Below are 21366 nucleotides of genomic sequence, written 5' to 3' on the forward strand. Positions count from 1 at the left end.
GGCACTGGTTGTGGCTTTGTTGGGCTAGGAAACAATAGTCCTGTTGTATCTATCTCATACACCACTAGCACACCAATTTCAGACAATGGAACCTGCTCTTCACAAACTGGTCCAATGTTCAAATCACTAGGTCTTGGAGCATCACTTCTGATGACTGTTATGTTCACCACCTTCTGACCTTTGATAACTAGGTCATCCAACATTTCCTCCACCTTATCATCATCTGTCAGTTCTTCCATACCTGAAACCCCAACACCTGGATCTCTAACATAATACATAAAGTCTGTCATCCCATATCCTTCAAGCTCTATTAGTGCAATCAAATTGTAAAATGTTATATCATCCACATTTAGGCTTCTTTCAAGATTATCTCTGTCATGGAAATGGAATCTGACTTCCCACACTTCATCATTCAATCTACAGTTAAAGTAAACAATTCAGTTAAAGTAAACAATTTAGTTAAAGTAAACAATTCAGTTAAAAGTTATAGATTCAGTTATATATTCAGTTAGAGTAAAAATTTCAGTTAAAGTTTCACTTAAAGATTCAATTAAAGTTTCAGAATTATAGTTTCAGTTCAAAATACAGTTATAGTTTTAGTTAAAAATACAGTTAAAGTAAACTGTTAACTTCACAATTCAGTAAAAGATTCAGTTAGAGTAAACTATTCAGTTAAAGTTTCACTTAAAGTTTTACTTATAAATTCAGTTATAGATTTAGTAACATTTTTCATTTAAAAATAGAGTTGTAAATTCAGTAAAACATTCAGTTAACATTGAGTGAGTTGAAATTGAGTTTAACATTCAGTAATTTCAGTTAAAGTTTAGGTGCCTACTACATACACTTAGAACCCTAGAACTACATAAACACTTCACTTACATGTCTGACCACATAAACAACCTACATCAATAATCCTATAACCCTAGAACTACAAACACTTAGAACCCTAACCCTAGAAGCCAAATCAGGGTAGGGAAGGAGAAAACTTACGAGACACCGCCGAAGGAGGATGCGTAGTGATGGCTCTCCTCTGGATCTTCCTTGACGGCCTTGGCGAACGCCCTCGCCGCCGTGTATTCAACACGGTAAGCCGGTGGCGGCGGCTGTGGAAGAGGCGGAGCCTGAGATGGGTTTGAACTGCCGCAAACCTCTGTTGGATCTGCAGGACCACCACTGCCACCGGATGCATCGCCAGCACCACCGCCACTGCCATCGTCACCGCCACGCGAGGTGGCCATCATCGGCGGCGAGCAGGGCCGAGAGAGGACAAGGGCGCGGGCGAGAGAGAGGACAGGGGCGCGCAGGGGGGGGGGGACTGACTGACCAAGACCGACCAGCGCGGCGTCTTGACCGTTTTGGTCCTAACGGCGTCGTTTGCCTGTCCGTCGTGCCACGTCAACGTTTTCGGGGCCCATCTGTCGGAAAAGAGATCAAACGAGGCTAAAGGCCCGATCAGTGCTTTTTGCAACGAGTTAACGGATTTTCCAGTGTTTTCTGCAACGGATTAACGACTTGGTGGTTTCCTGCAAACTTAGCCATAAATGTAATGGTTTCTTGCAATTGACTCGCTGCACCGGCGTGCGATCCAAGCTCACGACTGTGGACCTCGTGAACGCGGTAGCTACGGCCGGGCCATCCCGTTCAATTCTCACTCCATCTAGCATGAACTAACTTGTGATCTGGGTGTGCGTGCAGGGGTACGGGAACGCGAGGAGCCTGCAAGGTGGCTACTCTTGCCTTCCTCCAAAGCGCAGTAGCGGATCAGCAGCCTGCAGCTGAGCAGCAGTAAGATTGAGCATGGCCGATGAAGCGAGCGAACGAGCAAAGAATACTACTCGTGCATGGTCAAGTGGAATAAGTTTGGGATCGCCCAGAACCTTTTTACATGTGTTCACCATGTTTTCTTTTTCGGACTCTTCACCAATGTTCTTGATGATGTAAAGATACGGGAGTCGTGTGAGCGTGAATGGGAATCTGTCACCATCTCAAGGGGCCAGGGTGCATGGGGGCATAAATGTATGCGGATTTGCGCTCGAGGATGTTTTTCGCTTTGTGTACCGTCGATTGTTGTCTCGCTTGTTTTCGTTCAGCTTTTGGCCTGAACTTATTTATTCCTTCAGTCTTGACTCTAAAAATTGAGAGTTCTATCTAGTGGGATTGTTTCTTTAGGACGTTTTATTTTAGACAAAATACACCTCTAATGATTTTCACCATCTTGTTAATCTCTGATTAGCAGGATTTGTAAAAACAACAATAGGAAACACACAGGAATGTTCTGACATTTCATCTTCAGTCCCACAAGATTAGTATGAGCCTTTGATTGTGAATAAGAAAAACATAGGATTTTTCACATGAGGTTGGAGTTGGACTAGATGAATTTTTTTATACAAAAACTAGTAAAGATAAATTGATGAACAATTCTTATGGATTACAATCCTCCGGATCAAACAACCCACGTAGAAAAAAATCCTCGGTAATTTCTTTAGAATTCCTTCAATCAATGAAGTGGGCTCGCACCCCGCAAAAAGAAGTGGGCTTGCAAATTCTATCCTGACAGATTTGGCTCATTGAGAAATCTGAGCCCAATCCGGCCCATTTGACCGACAGCAGCTGGCTACGGCCCATATACCACATTCGAGCTCCAAAAAAAAAAAGGTGCATTCCCATCGGTCGCGCCGCCTCCTCCGTCCACTCCGGCGGCCGCATCGCCTTCCGCTTCCGTGTTCATCTCCCAGCTCCCCACTCCCGCACAGGACAGGAAGCAGCCATTCTCGTGTTCATCTCCCAGCTCCCCACTCCCGCGCAGCACGGAAGCTCGCAAACCCTAGCGAATCTCCCGTTCCGCGGTTACTCGGCGCGCGCCGGAGCCCGGAATTGAACAGCAATTAATCTCTGGAAGCTTACGAACCGGCGGCTGGTGGCCGGTGTAGCGCATATGTTTAGACAATCTACGAATCGGAGGTAATCTGGCAAATATTTGTTTTTTGTATATTTTTGTATAGTTGATTGAAGATGGAGCAATTTGATCAGTCAACTTTGTCAGTAGTTTTTTTTTGGAGCACCAATTTGTTATATCAGCAGCCATCTAGTTGGTAGCTAGGTCGCCATCTTTGTATTCCGATTTAATTGTGCATTTGGTAAACATCTTAACAGGGCAGCCAGCTAAAAAGTGACAACATACAACTTTGAAAGATTCAACTAATATATTAGTGCGACGCAATTGAGGTGGATACAAAGATGCCACAACTAAGGCATAATTACCTCTATCTTCTGCATACTAGACCATATTACCGAAAAAGGCTTTCGCCCCGCTTTATATTATAAAGCAAATGCCCAAGCCAACAATCCACATAGGTTCAAACACCCACACACCCACACAAAGGTCTCAAACACACAGGGTCCAAAAGGGTTAATGCTGAGGGCACAGCTCAACAAGCCCTGAGAACAGAAATAAAACAACACACACGGGGTGCATCTAGACCATATTACAGTTGAACTTGACTTAGCCAAAATATCTGGATAGTACTAACTGGTCATATAGCACCCCTACCCCAAAGAAAAGACCAAATGCAATCGCAAAGATGACCTTTATGATGTATTCTCTTGCGAGATGATGTACACAGGGGCTTCTTCAACCGAACTGCAATCCCTAATAAGCAGAGAGCCACACAGCTTCGGGTTCCCGTCAAAACTAGAAGTCGGAAACGTGCTCAGCTGGCTTGTTGTTGGAATAGGTCCTCCTAGGTCGTTGTTAGAAATGTTGAAGTGCAAAAGGAAGTGAAGGTTCTCCAGTGCGGCAGGGATTGCACCAGTGAGATGGTTATTAGACAAATCTAGCCCTTGCAGGTTTGTCAGGTTGCAGATTGATTGTGGAATCTCTCCATAAAGGCTGTTGAAACTCAAGTTCAGGTAAAGCAGCGTTTTCAGTTGACCAATCTCTTGGGGGATTGCACCGGTGAGTTTATTCTTACCAAGTCTCAGCACTTTGGGCCAAGCACTGCTCATGCGGTACTGAAGTGATGGGCCCACATAAAAAATTGGTAGATCAAGGAGGTTTGAGTCCAAATAGATGGCAGCCTTGTCTGATTTTAGCATTGGCATCTCCATCAGGGTGATTGGGATTTTCCCAGTAAGGCTGTTGTTTGATATGTCCAGCAGGAAGAGGTGATTTAGGGAGTTGATCCAGCTTGGCATCGGTCCAGTGAGTCGATTACTGGCTAATAGTAGTATCTTCAGATTTGTGAGCTTTGATAACCAAGTAGGTATCCTTCCAGTCAACGAACACCAGTCCGTCGCAAGAAGTTGAAGATTCTGAAAACCGTCAATGGTTTCATATTGTGGCATGGCCTCATTCATGAAGTTTGCGCCAATAACCAGGGCGCTGATGTTCCTGCAGCTCTTAAAGGGCATGCAAAGCTTTTGTGATATTTGTGAAGGAGTTTCTACTAAGTGATAGGAAGGACAGGTGCTTCAGATTGCCTATTTTTGATGAGATTTCACCACGGAAATGGTTGTCCGACAGCTGCAGTGCTGTCAAATTGCTGCATGAGTAAATGCTTTCTGGAACCATACCACTGAGATTATTCCTCATGAGATCTAAACTTTTCAGATTCTGTAGGATGGCGAAGTTTACCTTCCCTAGATCTCCGATGAAGTTGTTGAACTTTAGATCAATGATTCTGAGATTTGTACAGTTGCCCAGAGTTGATGGCAGCTCCCCAGACATGTTATTGCTACCCAAATGGAGCTCCTCCAGCCTCTTGAGCAGACCTATCAACAGCGGAATCTTGCCACTGAAGTGATTCCCTCCAAGGTCAAGAGTAGCTAGATTACTGAGTTTGACTATATGTGCTCCATCAAGTTTTCCTTGTAAAGCATTGTTGGGGAAGGAGAGGTACTCCAGCAAGGTAGCGTGGAAGGTTTCAACAGGGAGAATCCCACTTAGGTTGTTGTTGCCAGCCTTGAGCACTTTGAGCTTGGAACAATTACCCAGCGTGTTTGGTATGTCACCACTCAATTGGTTGTAACATAGGTCAAGCAATGCCAAATATGGCGACCCAAGGCAGGGAGAAGACGGTATGTTCCCAGTGAAGCTGTTATTGCTGGCGTTGAGTGCGATTAGACTGTCCATCACCTTCCATGTGGCTGATGGAAATTGTGAGCTGAACAGGTTGCTTGAGATGTTGAGTACCTGCAGAGGCCGGTTGGTGGTAACCAACGACGGAAGCTTGGGCAGCGGTCCGTTGAGCCGGCTGAAGCTGACATCGAGGACGATGATGCTTCCAGAGAACATGAGCTCCGCTGGAAGACCACCGGAGAATGAGTTGTGCGAGAGGTTAACACGCAGCAGGCTGGTGAGGTTGGCGAGGAACGGTGAGATGGGCCCCTCAAGTCCTTTAGACTCCAGGGAGACCCCAGTGACGGCCCCATCTCCATTGCAGGAGATGCCTTCCCATTCGCAGCAGTCTGTGCCGCTGTTACGCCAGGACGTGGTGAGGCCACCATCACGCGACAGCCCGGCAAGGAACTGGAGGAGGTTGTCCTTCTCCTGCTCGGTGCATGGGGTGGCGGGAGAGGCTAAGAAGAGCAGCATGAATAGCTGCAGCATGACCGGAAGAACGGTGAATGAGGACATTGGTTAGTGTTTCTTCCCCGCCTTCTTGTTTTTGCTGTTGCTTGAAGAATGCATGCAGTGCTAGTACTAGCTATCATCTAGCAGTGGATTTATTTGCACATCAGAGCGACTGAACACCCTTCTTAAGATTCCATAGTTCTTGTCATGGGTGCACCTCAGTGCCCGGGGCCACGATCGGTCGGTGCACAGAAACACAGTGACACTTGCATAGGAAAGCAACATCCGTACCTACCCATTATAGCTATAATAAAACCCTATAAACTAGTTTATAAAGCTATCACTTAGTTATGGATGGATTAATAGCTAGCTATTAGTCAAAAAAATTGAAGTAGCAAGAAATCATTCTATTATCTCACTGCCCCAAGTTTCAAGTTTAAGTGTAAATGCCTGAAGAGAGTAAAGTTAATTACTAGTTTAGTCAGTCATCTTGCATGACCTATTCATTGCATTGCTGCTCAAGAGCGCATAGATTTGTCCAGGGCCCAGGGGGTGGTGGTCTCCTCTACAGACTTACTACCACATGTTTATGGCATGAGCTAGTGAAGGCCCAGGGGGTATGAACCTAGTTTTTGGACCAGGGGGTATGAACCTAAATTTGTCCCAGGTGGTACCAACCTAAATTTGAAAACGTGATTCATGTTTATATGGGAGATATGCTGCTCGATAATTATTATGTGAGGTCATTTTCCGCCAGCTGTATGAATTAATACCCATTATTTCAGTTTGAAAACTGCTTTATGGTTGTGTTTTTTCTCATGCTTCGTGTTAGTTCCCCAGAAATCTTATTTACTCATTTCCTTGGGAGAGGTCCTGGAACAAAAGCAGAATCAAAGGCACATATGCATCATCCATCAATGTATATATTTCAGATGCACAAAGAGTGCCCATGGATTATTCATTTGCTTCATGCACTGCCAACCTCTCTTGGTAGCTAATTCTTTTCAGGCAGCTAATTTTGACTTAGATGCAGTTTGCAGCAATATTGTTGTAATGTTTTTCCATTATTATTTCTGAATGTAGACAACTTTTTGTTGCGAAAGCTGCCCCTCTTCATTGTTTTGGTTGATTTGTGCCCATATTTGCCCTACCAGCCAAAATTTCGGCAAGGGATGGGGAGACACACCCTTCAAGTCCTCTAAATGCTAGGGAGACTTAAGTGACAGCCCTGTCTTCATTGCAGGCAATACCTTCCCACTCGCAGCAGGCCGTGCTGTTGTCATGCCACGACATGGCGAGGCCGCCATCTCACGACAGCCCAGAAAGGAAACGGAGGAGGTTGCGCTTCTCCTGCTCAGTGCATGCGGTGGCGGGAGAGGCCAAGAAGAGCAGCAGGAACAGCTGCAGCATGACCGAAGGAACAGTGAATGAATGCATTGGTTGCTATTGGTTGAAGAATGCATGCAGTGGTGGTAGTTATCATCTAGTAATGGATTTTTTTGCACATCAGACCTACTGAACACTACTCATAAGATTCCCTATATGTCCTGGGTGCACCTTAGGGCCCTGGGCCACGGTTGGTCCATACGGAAAAGACAACGACACTAGCATAGGAAAGCAACATCTGTGCCTATCAATTAGCTGTAGTAAAAGGCTATAAACTAGTTTATAAATCTATCATTTAGTTATGGATGGATTAAATAGTTACCGATTAGTCCAAAATTTTCAAGTAGCAAGAAGCCAATCTATCATCTCGCTGCCCCAAGGTTCATGTTTAAGTGTAATATAGTTGAAGAACATATTGGAAGGTTAATTACTAGTTTGCTCATCTTTCCCGGCCTATTCATGGCACTGCTGCTCAATAATACATAGATATAGGTGGTGGTCTTTGGTTACAGACTTACAGCACTAGTTTTGTTTACCTCAAGTGACAGGCTGGCATTTGGTAGGCAGGCCCAAAGGGGGTACCAACCTACTAATGGTTGTGTTTTTCCCATGGTTCATGTCTATGGTGGATATTCTGCTCATAATTATTATGTGGGGTCATTTCCCACTAGCTCTTTGACTCTTTGTAGCTGATGAATACATATCCATGATTTCAGTTTGAAAAATTGCTTAATGGTTCTGTTTTCTGACTTTTTGTAGCTAATGAATAAATATCCATGATTTCAGCTCGGAAAACTGCTTCATGGTTGTGTTTTTCTCATGCTTCCTGTCAGTTCCTCAGAAATCATATTAATGTCATTTCCTTTGGGAGAAGTCCTGGAACAAAAGCAGAATTAAAGGTACATACTCCCTCCATTCCTTTATGTAAGGTGTATTGTTTCGTGCGCGGTGACCAAGTCAACAAATTATAGATAACTTAGGACAAAACTACCCTTTGCAAATTTGATGGTTAGTGGTAAGTAAATCAGTAAGGCTAGGAAAGAAAGACATACATGCAATCAGGGGAGAGATACTTTCCTTATTTTTCTAGAAAGAGAGATATGTGCGATTGGGAGAGATATACTTGCCTTCCTAGAAAAATGGGATTATGAGGAATTAGAAATACAACTTACATTGTGAAATTTTCTCAAAAAACAAATACACCTTATAAAAAGGAACGGAGGGAGTATCACATATGCATCATCCATCAATGTAATATTTCAGACACACATGGACTATTCCCCTGTTCTTTTCGTGGCAAAGAAGCTTCGAGCTTCAGCTTCCTATTTCTGTTTTTTCTCTTGTTATTTTCATTTTCTTTTTTGGCTAGAAAAGTAGCATGTAGATGTCTTCCTATCCTACTTTCACTACTCAGCAGCTCGAGTTCACCTGTTAAACAATTGCTCTTGATTAATTCTATTTCATTACATTGAAATTACATTTCATTTTTTTTTTGCTTTGCTTCATGCACTGTCAAACTCTCATGCTAGGTAATTCTTTTCTGGCGACCACTTTGGCCTCAAATGCAGTCTGCAGAAGAATATTGTTGCCATGTTTCTCCATGTTGATTTCTGAACATAGACGGTTTTGTTGCCAAAGCTTCTCCTCTTCATATTTATGTTTGATTATACTCCCTCCGTCCCAAAATTCTTGTCTTAGATTTGTCTAGATACGGATGTATCTAACACTAAAATGTAACTAGATACATCCGTATTTAGACAAATCTAAGACAACAAATTTGGGACGGAGGGAGTACATGCATGTGCCAACACAAATTCTTCTTGACAAATGGCACTTTGTCTGTTATATTTCACATTGCCGTGTCTTTCCCATGGATATGAACTCTTCGCTTTTTTTTACCATGGAACTGAAGTATTTTTTTCCTGCTTGCGGGGTCGCCATCCTATTTTTGCGTGCCTTTTAATGTGCAAACTATGTAAACAGTTCCTCTTTTAAAACTAGCGTAGGTCAGAAGGTCTGTTTAGTTTGTGCCTTCGTCCTATCAAAAGTTTGCTAGCCAGAATTTCGGTTGAGGTTTTACTTGCCAACCGATTGGCCAACATTGACTAGAGAATGCAATAGAGCTGGTTCCCATCCAACAAAGACCAACGTGTTGATCATGGCAAAAAAATAAAAAAATCTAGTGTACACTTTGGTCGTAACCCAATGTTCCAAACATACCTTAAAACTAGCTAGAACACACCATTTAGTTTTTAAAGTTGTTTAATCTACCCTTCTTGACCTAAACAGGGTGGTTTTTGATGGTGCGCTATAGCTGGGGTAGCAAGCCGGATGATGGGCCGACCTCGAGGGCTAGCGGGTTGCGAGGGTTATGCAGGCCTCCGATCGACACGGGGAGCCCTCCTGAGGAAAGTCTGGTGTCTTGGCACATAATCAAAGGATTCTACCAAGGAGCCCCCTAGGTTGGTTTAGGACTCGTGTAACTCTAGGCGTCGTCCTCCTTTATAAGGCAAAACCAGGGGATAGCTCAGGCATCGACATCGTTATCATTGTCTCAGTATGTACAAACACCCTATACTTGTAACCCCCTCATGTGAGCATTTTCCACCATCGATTAAATTAAAGCACGAGTAGGATGTTACATCACGGGTTCAAGTCCTGGAAACAACCTCTTACAGAAATGTAGGGAAAGGCTGCGTACTATAGACCCAAAGTGGTCGGACCCTTCCCCGACCCTGCGCAAGCGGGAGCTACATGCACCGGGCTGCCCTTTTTTTTAGGATGTTACCTCAACAATGAGGGCCTGAACCTGGGTAAACTCCTCGTGTGCGATCCCCTCTGGTAGTCTGGTACTTCCAGCCACACTCTCCACCCTATCAGGGTTACTGATTGTTTCTTGGTATCGTTAGTTGGCACGCCAGGTAGGGGCTGCATCGTCCAGAGACCGAATGCAGATTAGATCTCTGCTCATGCCTGGAATTTTCATGCCGAAACTGGCGACAAAAGAACAGAATCCACAGCCTCCTGGTGGATGAGGTCTCGATCTCTGACCCTGCGGCATGGCGGCCGCGGCCTACACGCACTGTGATACCCTGCTTGGCTATGAGACGCTTCGTGAGTGTGGCCTCGACTTCCCACGCTAATCACGCCCACCAACCTCGACGATCTTGATGCCCCATTCGACGCTAAGGAAATTTGGCAGGCGGTGAAATGCCTTCCCGCACGGAAAGCCCTCGGCCCCGATGGCTTCACCGCCGAATTCTTGCGCGCGTGCTAGCCCATCGAACGACAAGATTTCGTCGACGTCTTCTGGCAGCTTTACGAGCTCCGTGGTCGGGGCTTTAGCTGCCTCAACGAGGCGCTCCTCACCTTCCTCCCGAAGCACGCTGACGCCCGTGGCCTCGATGACTTTAGGCCCAAAAGCCTAATTCACCTTGTCACCAAAATCTTCGCCAAGGTCCTGTCACTGCGTCTCGCGCCGAAGCTCAACGCCCTCGTCAGCATGAGCCAGAATGCATTCATACCTGAATGCAGCCTGCACGACAAATTTGTTCTCGTGCGCCAGTCCACGCGCTTCCTACACCAGCTAGACGTCCCTCGCGTCCTCTTGAAGTTGGACCTGGTCCACGCCTTCGACACCATCAGCTGGTCGTTCCTCTTCGACGTCCTTCGCCAGTGCGGCTTTGGTCACCCCACCATCTGACACAGGTGTGGCCTCCGCTTGGGCAATCCCATGTCGCCCCATCTTTTCATCCTTGCGGTCGACACGTTGGGCCGCCTTCTCCGCCGCTCCACGGAGCTGGACATCTTGCAGCGGTTGCACTCCCGGCGCCTGATCCCCTCTGTCTCCCTTTACGTTGACGACGTGATCCTCTACTGCCACCCACCCTAGATGGCATCTTCGTCGTCAAGAACATCCTAGTGCTCTTCGGCCACGCTTCTGGGCTCCAGGTTGACTTCTAGAAGAGCTACGCCACTCTGATCCGATGCTCTGTCGACGATGCCACGCCCGCTGTAAGCTTGTTGGGCTGCCCTTAGAAGATCTCCCTATCACCTACTTGGGCATCCCACTAACGCTGCGCTGCCCCACTGCTGCACAATTGCAACCCATCGCTGACAAAACGGCCTGCATGCTACCTAGTTGGAAGGCGTGCCTCATGAACAAGGCCGACCGCCTTGTGTTCGTAAAGGCCGTCCTGAGCACGATCCCGATCCATCAGCTACTTGCTCTGGCGCCCCCCAAGAAAACCATCAGGGCGCTCGAAAAGATCCAGAGAGGCTTCCTCTGGGCCGGGCGCGTGGAGGCGAACGGTGGGCACTGCCATGTCAACTAGCAACGCGTTGATAGGCCGCTCACTCCCGGCGGCCTTGGCGTGCGCGACCTTGCACAGGCCAGCCTCGCACACTGCACACGATGGCTCTGGTTCAGCCGCACAGACAACACCAGAGCATGGGCGGGTCTTGACTTGCAGTTCACCACCGAAGAGCGCACATTCTTCTTCGCATCCACCACCATGCAAGTTGGGGAATGGCATGGAGGCTCTCTTTTAGGAAGATCGATTGATTGATGGGTGATCCATTTGCGAGATTGCATCGCTCCTATACGCATGCATTCCCAAGCGCCGCCGCAAGCACATCACCGTCGCCGATGGACTCCATGCCAACCGATGGGCGAGGGACATTCACGGCATGGTTGGCATCCACAAAATTGGGCAATACTTGTAGCTCTGGCACATGATCGGCGACACGACCCTCTTTGCCGAGCTGGACCGCCTCACCTGGAAATGGAGCCTCCACCGCGTCTACTCTGCCAAATCGGCCTACATCGCCATGTTTTGTGGCTCCACAACCTATGCCGCCTGGAAACTTACCTGGAAGAACTGGGTGCCTGCGCGTGTCTGGTTCTTTCATTGGCCCGCCCACCTCGACCGATGCTGGACTGCAGACCGCCTTGCCTGCCGCGGCCAACAACACCCCGCGCGATGTTCTATCTACGACCAGGCCCCCGAGACCATGCACCACCTCATCCTCGCCTGCCCCTTCGTCCGACAGATCTGGTACGAGGTGTTGCATTGGCTCAAGCTCCCCTGCGTCCTGCCCGACAATGAGCCCTCGCTCAATGACTGTTGGCAATCGGCATGACAGCTCACTCTCAAGCCCATGCGCAAGGGCCTCGCGTCCACGACCCTCCTTTTCTCCTGGATGATTTGGAAACACCGTAATGACTGCGTCTTCAACCGAGGACGGCCTTCGGTGAATGACCTGCTTACAAAGATCAAGACTGAGGTCGCCCTTTGGGCCAGCGACGGTGCTTTAGGGCTCCGTGCCATCACAGGCTAAACATGGGGCGTTCATTGATGTGCTCACGCTCATTTTAATAGCCTCCTAGGAGGAATGTAACTCAAACTCTCTATTTTCAATGCAATGAAACGCAAGCTCTTGCGTTTTCTTGAAAGAAAAAAAATCTTCCGTATTCGGCTCGCTCAAGTTCCTCGCTGATGGGACGGGATGACACTACATCAAGATGCCGCTCTCCCCCATCTAGACCATGTGCTTCGGAAGCCTCGAGTTCCACCTCGATCAGTATGATGACATCGTATGCCTCTGTGTCGTGCCATCAATATTGGCACGTGAGGCAGCGCCGATCTAAGCAAAACTCGGAACGGCTGAATCTTCAACCCACAAGCCCGCTCGATTGCAAGGAGTGAACATGGGTTTTCCCATTATTCCACCAGTGGCTTCATCTGCCGGTTCCATGCCAGAGGTCATCGCGTGGTATAGCAGAAGGATCACGGGGGCAGTCGGAGCCTGACAAGGCAAGCGAGCTTCCAGCATTTTTCCCATGAGCCTGGAGGATTTGCGATCATAGTACCAGTGTGACCAAAAAAAAAGATGATGATAAACTTCCAAGTTAGTGGAGGAGGCCTACCCACTCAAGTTGGATGGCTTGCACGCCCTGACCTTTGGCCGCTGAGGAATCATAATCTTGGGAGGAGGCAAGGTCGGATCTCCAACCTTTGGCCCACAACTTGCAGCCTAGATCCTTCACTGATCGGCAAGGTCGGATCTCCCTAAAATCTCTTTCTGGCCTCTGCGCCCTCAGATCCTGATTGAACTTATGAAGGAAGTCTCCAAAGCCCACGACCTCTTCAGAAGTAGCGTGTCGCAGGACGCGACACTGCTAGAGTTGCTGTCAGACCCCCACACCGACTGCATTAGACATAGTATCTCCGAAGGCGGCAGCTTACTAGGCTCAGGAGGAAGGGAGAAGAACCTAAAAACCTACGCCAGAAGTTAGAGGTTTAACCAGTAAATCACAACTCATACAAGAAGCCCATGGGAACCGAGAAAAGACTGATACTCACATTGTCTGGTTGAAGCTTGCGATGGAAGGGCACTACAGCGACCTCGAGAGCAATCTCATCCAAGGGAACATGTGTCACAAAGCCATGCGTGATTTGAGCTCCAACTCTGTGATCTGCATGCAATTCAGGCGACAAGGGTCATTCGGGCTTTTATAGTCAAACATCGGATGCCCCCTGGCTGCCAGAGGCTGAATATTTCTCTCTAGCCAGGTCATCGGAATCCGCATCCCCTGAGGCCGGCGTCCTGAAGCTGGTATATCTCCTGAACAAGCATACCAGTTTCCTTGGTAGTTTTTTTTTTCTGGGCCTCCAAGACTTTAGCTCCTGTGGAGGCGAGTTTGTGAACGGAGGAAGACCAGCCACTTCTATCCCAGCTGGGATGTCCGGGGCGTAAAATCATGCTTTCTGCCATGACTTCGTTTCAGGCATTGAGATGTCAAAATATCCCGAATCGGGCGAGAACGGATAACGCCGCCTCCACAGTCCGGAACCGCTTCGCCATCTCTCTGCAACTCCACCTCAAAGAAATAGCGCCGAAGCCTAAAGTGTGGTGAGATCCCCAAAAAGCACTCTTAACAATGTGATGAAGCAAGCAAGGTGCAGAACCCCGTTCGCCATGATATGGTGAAGCTGGCAGACATAAAAAACCAGGAGGCCGCGCACAAAGTTGGTTAGGGGCAAGGTGAGGCTGCGGTAGAGAAACGACGTGTGTATAACCCCGTCCTAGCTAGCGGCATCAGGACATCCTCTGTCTTCTTTGCAGGTGACCACATGAGCACGTTCCGAGGAGGGAGAAACCCTTACTTGGCCAGATCTGACAGATGGACATGGGTGGTGGTAGAAATCGACCGCCTCCCTGCGCCCTGGGACCACACCCTCCTCATTGCCTTCATGGGCGGTCGAACCCTTCCCGACTCAGCATCGGCATGGCATGGAGACATGCGCGGCCTAGCTGCTCCAATGCCTGCATGGATTTCTTTTCACGACTCCAACAACTTCATCTCTTTGGTCATCACGTGGCATAGGGAAGTATCACGGGGGAGTCGGAGCCTGACGAGGCAAGCAACCCGCTAGCCTTTTCCACGTGAGCTTGGAGGACCTGCGATCCCCAAAAACACTTATGATAAAGTTCCAAGTTAGTGGAGGAGGCCTACCTGCTAAAGTTAATTGGATGGCTTGCACGCCTTGACCTTTGGCCGCTGAGGAGGAATCATAAGAGCATCTCCAGCACACCCCTTAAAACCGTGACCCTTATAACCGGGATAAGGGCCGAGAAAAGCGCGTTATAAGGGCCGAAATCAGCTGCGGCCGAACAGAGCCCGCAAACCCGAGCGGTAAAACGGAATATCCGGGGATATTCTCTTTTACCCCTCGGGTTTGCGGGCTCTATTCTGCGTGCTGCCGATTTCGGCCCTCAAGCCATAAAACCACACATTGCAATTGACAGCGATTTTGACAAATAAAACACAAATTCGGAGAATTCAAACACAGTTTTGGTGACATTTGAACATAGTTTTCGCGCCACAACCCAAAAGACATCGCATCCATCATCATCATCGTCTTATTCACAAGATGAAATCTTCATTGCCACTATTGCCACCACCATTTGTCGAATCACCACCACTTGTCGAACAACCACCGAACGTTGGCACCCCATGGCCTCTTGCGGCTAGCCTCCTCCTCTCTAAGATCTTGCAAACCGGCGCTACAATTTTGCTCCACAAGTGATGAACACGCACAATGGACAAAAGTGAACGAAGTGCAAGAAATCGAAGCATCATACCTTGCGACCATTGCGTCGAACACCTCAGGGGCGGCGGCAACAGCGGCATTGACGGGCATCCGCGGGGTAGGTCTTGCCGGAGCAGTCAGAGGAGGTGTTAGCGGGGTAGGTCTTCCGGCGTGCTTCTTGCGTTTCACATCGGAAGCCTTCCCCTTCTTCGCCAGCGGGTGCCCGACCGAATTCGCATCAGAGGTGGAGGGCGCGCGTGCCTTCTTGGCGGGGCCTGCGAGACCGCCGCCCTGGACGACGACGTTGCCCTGCCGCTTGCGGGGTGGAGCGGTGGAGCCTTGAACGGCAACGAGCGCAGCATGGCCGGCGACGAGATCTGCCGAGGGGGGGGGGGCGTGGATGGCATCCACGGTGACGGTCGACGGCTGGAAGGCTTCCATGGCGGCGGAGGGAAGCCAGGGAAGGTGCTCCGGAGCAGGCGGAGGGAGGTGGTTGGCGGCGCAGGGAAAGGGAAGCGGGAACAGCTGCGCGGAAATGTCCCTCCCGCCAAATCTCGCAGCCGATAGGGGTGAAGCTCGGGTCGGCCTCCCCCCCGTGAAACTAAAGGTTGAGGGCGAAGTTTTTCCATGCCTTGCAATTTTTTTTACAGTTCGCAGGCCGATACAGTGTCTGATCGGGGCGTTTTTTCGCACGAAACCATAAACGGGCGGTTATTTTGCGGTCAACGCGTTTTAAGGGGTCTGTTGAGATGCTCTAATCTTAGGAGGAGGCACGCCTACAACTTGCAGCCTAGACCTTCATCGATCGACAAGGTCAGATCTCCCTAAAATCTCTTTCTGGCCTCTGCGCCCTTGGATCCCGATTGGCCTTGTGAAGAGAGAGTCTCCAAAACCCGCGATCTCTTCAGAAGCAGCATGTCGCAGGCCGCAACAACGCTAGAGCTGCTGTCAGACCCCAACACCGACTGCATTAGACATCTAGTATCTTCGAAGGTGACAACTTACCAGGCTTAGGGCATCTACAGCCGTTCGGCCCCCAAGGGCTTGAAATAGCGCCGCTTGGGGCCTAACCGGCGATATATTCGGCGTATGGGGGGGGGGGGGGGGGGAGGGGTCGGGTTCCCAACCGACCCCCCAAGTTCGCCCCCCCCCCCATCTGCCGATTTCGGCCCAAATTCGGCGCAAATTCAGCCCAAATTCGGCACAGTTCGGCACAAATTCAACAAAAAGTAATTTTTATCACATAGTTCATTACAGAAATGAATACAAATCAAATAGTTCAACGAAGCAAACCCATAATTCAAACACAAATTGAAAACACATCAAACTAGGCGTTGCCCTTGAGCCTCCATAGTTGCTCCACCAGATCGTGCTGCAGTTCTTGATGCACCTGTGGGTCTCAGATCTCCTACCGTATATTGAGGAAGGCAACACATGATGCCGGTACCTGGTGATCAACAGTTGCAAGAGCACCCTGATTGAAATATGGTTCAGTGTCAAACACTGGCTCTTCCTGCTCGCCCTCAGTGATCATGTTGCGCAAGATGACACACCAGTTCATCAGCTCCCACATTTGAGATTTCGACTAGGTCAGAGCAGGGTACCGGACAACAGCAGATCGAGATTGGAGCACACCAAATGCTCGCTCGACATCCTTCCTGCAAGCCTCCTGACACTTGGCAAAGTAGGAGTTCTTGCCTCCTGGCACTAGGTTTGAGATAGTCTTCACAAATGTGGACCATCTCGGATAGATGCCATCTGCTAGGCAGTAACCCTTGTTGTAGTGGCGCCCATTGACCTCGAAGTTCACCGAGGAGCATGACCTTCAACAAGCTTGGCAAAGACATTCGAGCACTATAGTACGTTGATGTCATTGTGAGTTCGTGACATACCAAAGGAGTGTCAAATCCAGAGATCCTATGTGGCCACTGCCTCAAGTACCACACTGCAAGGTCCTTTGGCGCCTTTGTACATCCTGCAAATGGACAGTTTTTCCATGCCCAATGCATGCAGTCGATGCTTCCAAGCATCCCAGGAAATCCTCTTGTTGTATTCTGTGCTAGGATCTGAGCAATGTCTTCAACATTGGGTTGTGGTCCAAACAGTGCCACCACTGCCCTGCATGACTTGTACAAACACTCAATGGTGATGAACTCGGCCATGCGTCCATAGTCTTCCTGTATATCACCGGGAGCTCCGTATGCAAGCATCCTCATAGCTAGCGTGCACTTCTGGAGTGAGGAGAATCCAACTGTGCCGGTGCAATCCTCCTTGCAAATGAAATAGCCGTCGAACTCCCGGATGGCATTCACAATCCCAAGGAGAGCTTCCGGCTCATCCTATAACAGCGCTGAAACACATTCAACGGTCAGATTTCAAACACACGCGGTAGCTTGGCTTGGGCTACAAGCAAAGCTGACTCATCCAGCTCTCGATAAGATTTGCTCTCATTGTCTTCGCTCGAAGACATAGGATTTGGTTGAGCATCACTTCAGTCACTCTGACTTTGTTCACTTGGACCCCACTTAACAGTACGGTGGTTCCTATGACTCAATAAAGAAGAAAGGAAACTACGAAACAGTTATGTCTTCGCACTCCATAGTCTTCAAGTGAATAACTTCACGCGTCATAGTCTTCGTCGTGAAAGTCTTCACGAACCACCATTGTCTTCAATGTCTTCACACATTTTTAGGGGTCATCTCTGGTAGGTAAACCGAATCAATGAGGGACTACTACCTGTGTTATCCTGCAATTCTCACAAACACATTAGTCCCTCAACCACATTTGTCATCAATACTCCAAAACCAACTAGGGGTGGCACTAGATGCACTTACAGAAATGGCCTTTCTAGCGGTGGAGCAGCGGCTGTGGGCAGGTGGGTGATGCCGGGATCGGCATGGCGGCGAAAGGGGAAGTGGCGTCTTGTGGCGTGCGGGTCGAAGCTTGGGAGGGAAAAGGCGTTTCTCGCCTGACAGAGGTGGCCCACGCGCCACTTTTCCTTCCGCCAGAGCCCCCAATTGCCCCCAAGTGCGCTGGGTTCGGCCTTGGATAGCCGGGACAAAAAATGGGCTGTCGTGGGGGGCGATTGGGTTTTTTTTTTCTGGCGTCGGCGGGCGTCTTGGGGGGCCTGTTGGGGGTGCGGCTGGAGATGCTCTTAGGAGGAAGGGAGAACCTAAAAACCTACGCCATAAGTCGGAGGATTAATCAATAAATCGCATCTCGTACAAGAAACCCATGGGAATCGAGAAAAGGTTGATACTCACATTGTTTGGGTGATGCCTGCGATGGAAGGGCACTATGGCGACCTCGGAGTAATCTCATCCAGGGAACATGTGTCACAAAGCCAAAGCCATGTGCGATTTGAGCTCCAACTATGAGATCTCCACGCGATTCAGGCGACAAGGGTCATGCGGGCCCTCATAGTCAAACATTAGATGCCCCGTGGCTGCGAGACGCTGAATGTTTCTCTCTAGCCAGGTCATCAGAATCTGCATCCCCCTGAGGCCGGTGTCCTGAAGCCGCTAAATCTCCTGGACAAGCTGAACAGTTTCCTTGTAAGGTTTGTTTTCTGGCCTCCAAGACTTCAGCTCCTGTGGAAGCGAGTTCGTGCACGGAGGAAGACCGGCCATTTCTATCCCAGCTGGGAAGTCTGGGCCATAAAATTATTCTTTCTACCATGATTTCGTTTCACGCATTGGGATGTCGAAATATCCCGAATCGGGTGAGGCCGGATGACGACGCCTCCATAGTCCGGAACCGCTTCGCCATCTCTCTGCAGCTCCGTGTCAAAGAAATAGCGCCAAAGCCCGAAGTGTGGTGAGAACCCCAGAAAGCACTCTAACAATGTGATGAAGCAAGCAAGGTGCAAAACCCCGTTCGCCATGATATGGTGAAGCTGGCAGACTTAAAAAACTGGGAGGCCGCGCACAAAGTTATTTATGGGCAAGGTGAGACCGCGGTAGAGAAATGACGTGTGTATAACCCTGTCCTAGCTAGCCGGCATCAGGACATCCTCTGTCTTCTTTGCTGGTGACCACATGAGCATGTTCCAAGGAGGGAGGAACCCTTGCTTGACCAGATCTGGCAGATCGACATGGGTGTTGGTAGAAATTGACCACCTCCATGTGCCCTTGTGGACGGTAGACGCTCCGACGGTCAGGTTCGCGCTGGGGATCATGGTGTTCCCCGCCGACGCATCCCCTCGTTCTCCGCCAAGGGCACTCATCATCGATGTAGAAGGATTTAAGATTTGGATTTTCACTGGATTCTTTTCCCTTCTTATAGCCACGACACATAATGCCGAATGGTTGCATGTCCTACAAAGACCGCACAAGCATTGACCTGCATCTGGAGCGTGGGTGTAAGGAACGAGGAGTAATCCCCGCAACGGCTCTCGGCTTTCAGTGGGCCCTACCCCGTCACAGACATCTTTCGTTGCGTTGATGTCACGGCCTGACCCGCACAAACGGGAGCTTGGGTTAACAAGACCCTCGGCATAGTGAAGCCGGGGCTACAGAGGTCGGATTCACCAAAGAGTTGAAGAAGGAACCCATGGGACCCGCGGCTAAACAGGAGCAACGAGGAGCCCGCCCTGATTCCTCTTCTCAAGATGCGTCATCAAGCCAAACCAAGAATTCGAGACGGGTTTAGTACTCTTGTAACCCTAGGCCTCGTCCTCCTTTATAAGGCGAAGCCAGGGGATAGGGAATAGCTCAGGGCATCGACATTATTATCGTCGTCTCGGTAGCTACAAACACCTCATACTTGTAACCCCCTCAGGCGAGGTGTTTTCCACAACCACGAGGGCCCGAAGCTAAATCAAAGCAGGAGTAGGGTGTTACCTCAACCATGAGGGCCCGAAGCAGGGTAATCTCCCTTTTTATGATCCCTTCTGGTACTTGTAGCCACGCTCTCCACCCTACCGAGGCTACTAACGGTTTTTGGTACCGTCAGTTTTACTACTTACTTACGAAGCCTTTTATCCCAAACAAGTTGGGGTAGGCTAGATATGAAACCCTTTCACGAGGACTTCCCAGGAGGTCACCCATCCTAGTACTACTCTCGCCCAAATGGGTTTCATACCCAAAAGACTGGCTAGTTTTTACGTTGGCTCGCCAAGCCTATCACAACCCTTAGATATGAAACCCTTTCACGAGGACTTCCTAGGAGGTCACCCATCCTAGTACTATTCTCGCTCAAATGGGTTTCATACCTATGGGACTGGCTAGTTTTTACGTTCGCTCGCCAAGCCTATCACAACCCTCCTCCTTTACCCGGGCTTGGGACCGGCTATGCCTAGAAGACATAGGCGGAGTTTTACTCCGCCATGTTATTCACATGGATGTGAACTTGGTGTAAAGCTACATGGGTGTTTGGTTGTGACTTTCTGTGCTTATAGGCTACCACCCAACCAAAATAGTTTCCTTACTTTTGCCTTCTTAGAATTCACGGTGGCTTATTATTTCTATACGAAAGAAAGAAAACATTTGGAGATATTTGTTATAATATCAATCTGCCTACACAAGTCCTATGCCCGCCCTTCACCTACAACTTTTATGAGACGGAGAAAAACCTCACTCGAAACCTTATCTTCGCTTGTCCCCTCCCTAATAAAGCAGAGACAAGATGTGTCACTAGGGTTGTCAGCTTGTCGCCCCCCCCCCCACCCCCATCTCAACTTCCACTGGTGTTGGCCCTCAGGAAAAACCGCTGTATCGGGACTCCCAGCAAACAAGTAGTTTGTTGTCCCCAAGTCCCCACCCAAAGCCATTTCCTCTCCACCCACAACAATCATGACTAGAGCTGCTTGTACACGCCACCATTCCACTTGCAACATCGTCCTTCTCCCGTGTGACTTGCTCCTCCATGTCGCCTCTCCACCTGCAATGACCAGCGCTAGATGCCATTCTCCTCTACGGCTCGCCTCTGTACCCACGACAACTACCACTGGAAGCCACGCCTACAACCCTCCTATTGGCACGAGCTCGGCTGTTTGTGACTTTGACATAATTTTTACTCTTAGAGTCATTGCAGAGGAGAGCTTATAACACTTTAGCACACCTTTTGATATTTTTTATAAAACCACATATTTTTGCTAACTATCAACATGATCCCCAGATTGCTCATTCGTTGGCTGGTCGAAGAGGTTGGGCCCACTCTTTTCAGGCTGGAGGATCACTTGTTCCAATATGGCAATGCCACCGTGGCAAAGTCCAATTTCCCCATCAACACGGCATCAACAACCTCCAAGTTTCTCTGCCAAACCCATAACACCTAGGGCGTCCCAAACCCTAAACCTAAAGACCCTTCTTG

The 21366-nt window shown here is 48.9% G+C and overlaps 1 long non-coding RNA gene and 1 pseudogene across 1 annotated transcript; one reads left to right on the plus strand and one right to left on the minus strand.

The window, feature by feature from the left end:
• The first annotated feature begins 2673 nt into the window (after positions 1-2673).
• On the plus strand, positions 2674-10101 carry LOC123133862 (uncharacterized). The gene is made up of 3 exons (XR_006465411.1): positions 2674-2961; positions 6816-7857; positions 8488-10101. It is a non-coding gene; the product is annotated as an uncharacterized lncRNA (long non-coding RNA).
• Positions 3427-5661, minus strand: LOC123133861 (receptor-like protein 2; annotated as a pseudogene).
• Positions 10102-21366: the final 11265 nt, after the last annotated feature.

This window comes from Triticum aestivum, chromosome 6B, assembly GCF_018294505.1.
Source record: "Triticum aestivum cultivar Chinese Spring chromosome 6B, IWGSC CS RefSeq v2.1, whole genome shotgun sequence".
NCBI lineage: Eukaryota > Viridiplantae > Streptophyta > Magnoliopsida > Poales > Poaceae > Triticum > Triticum aestivum.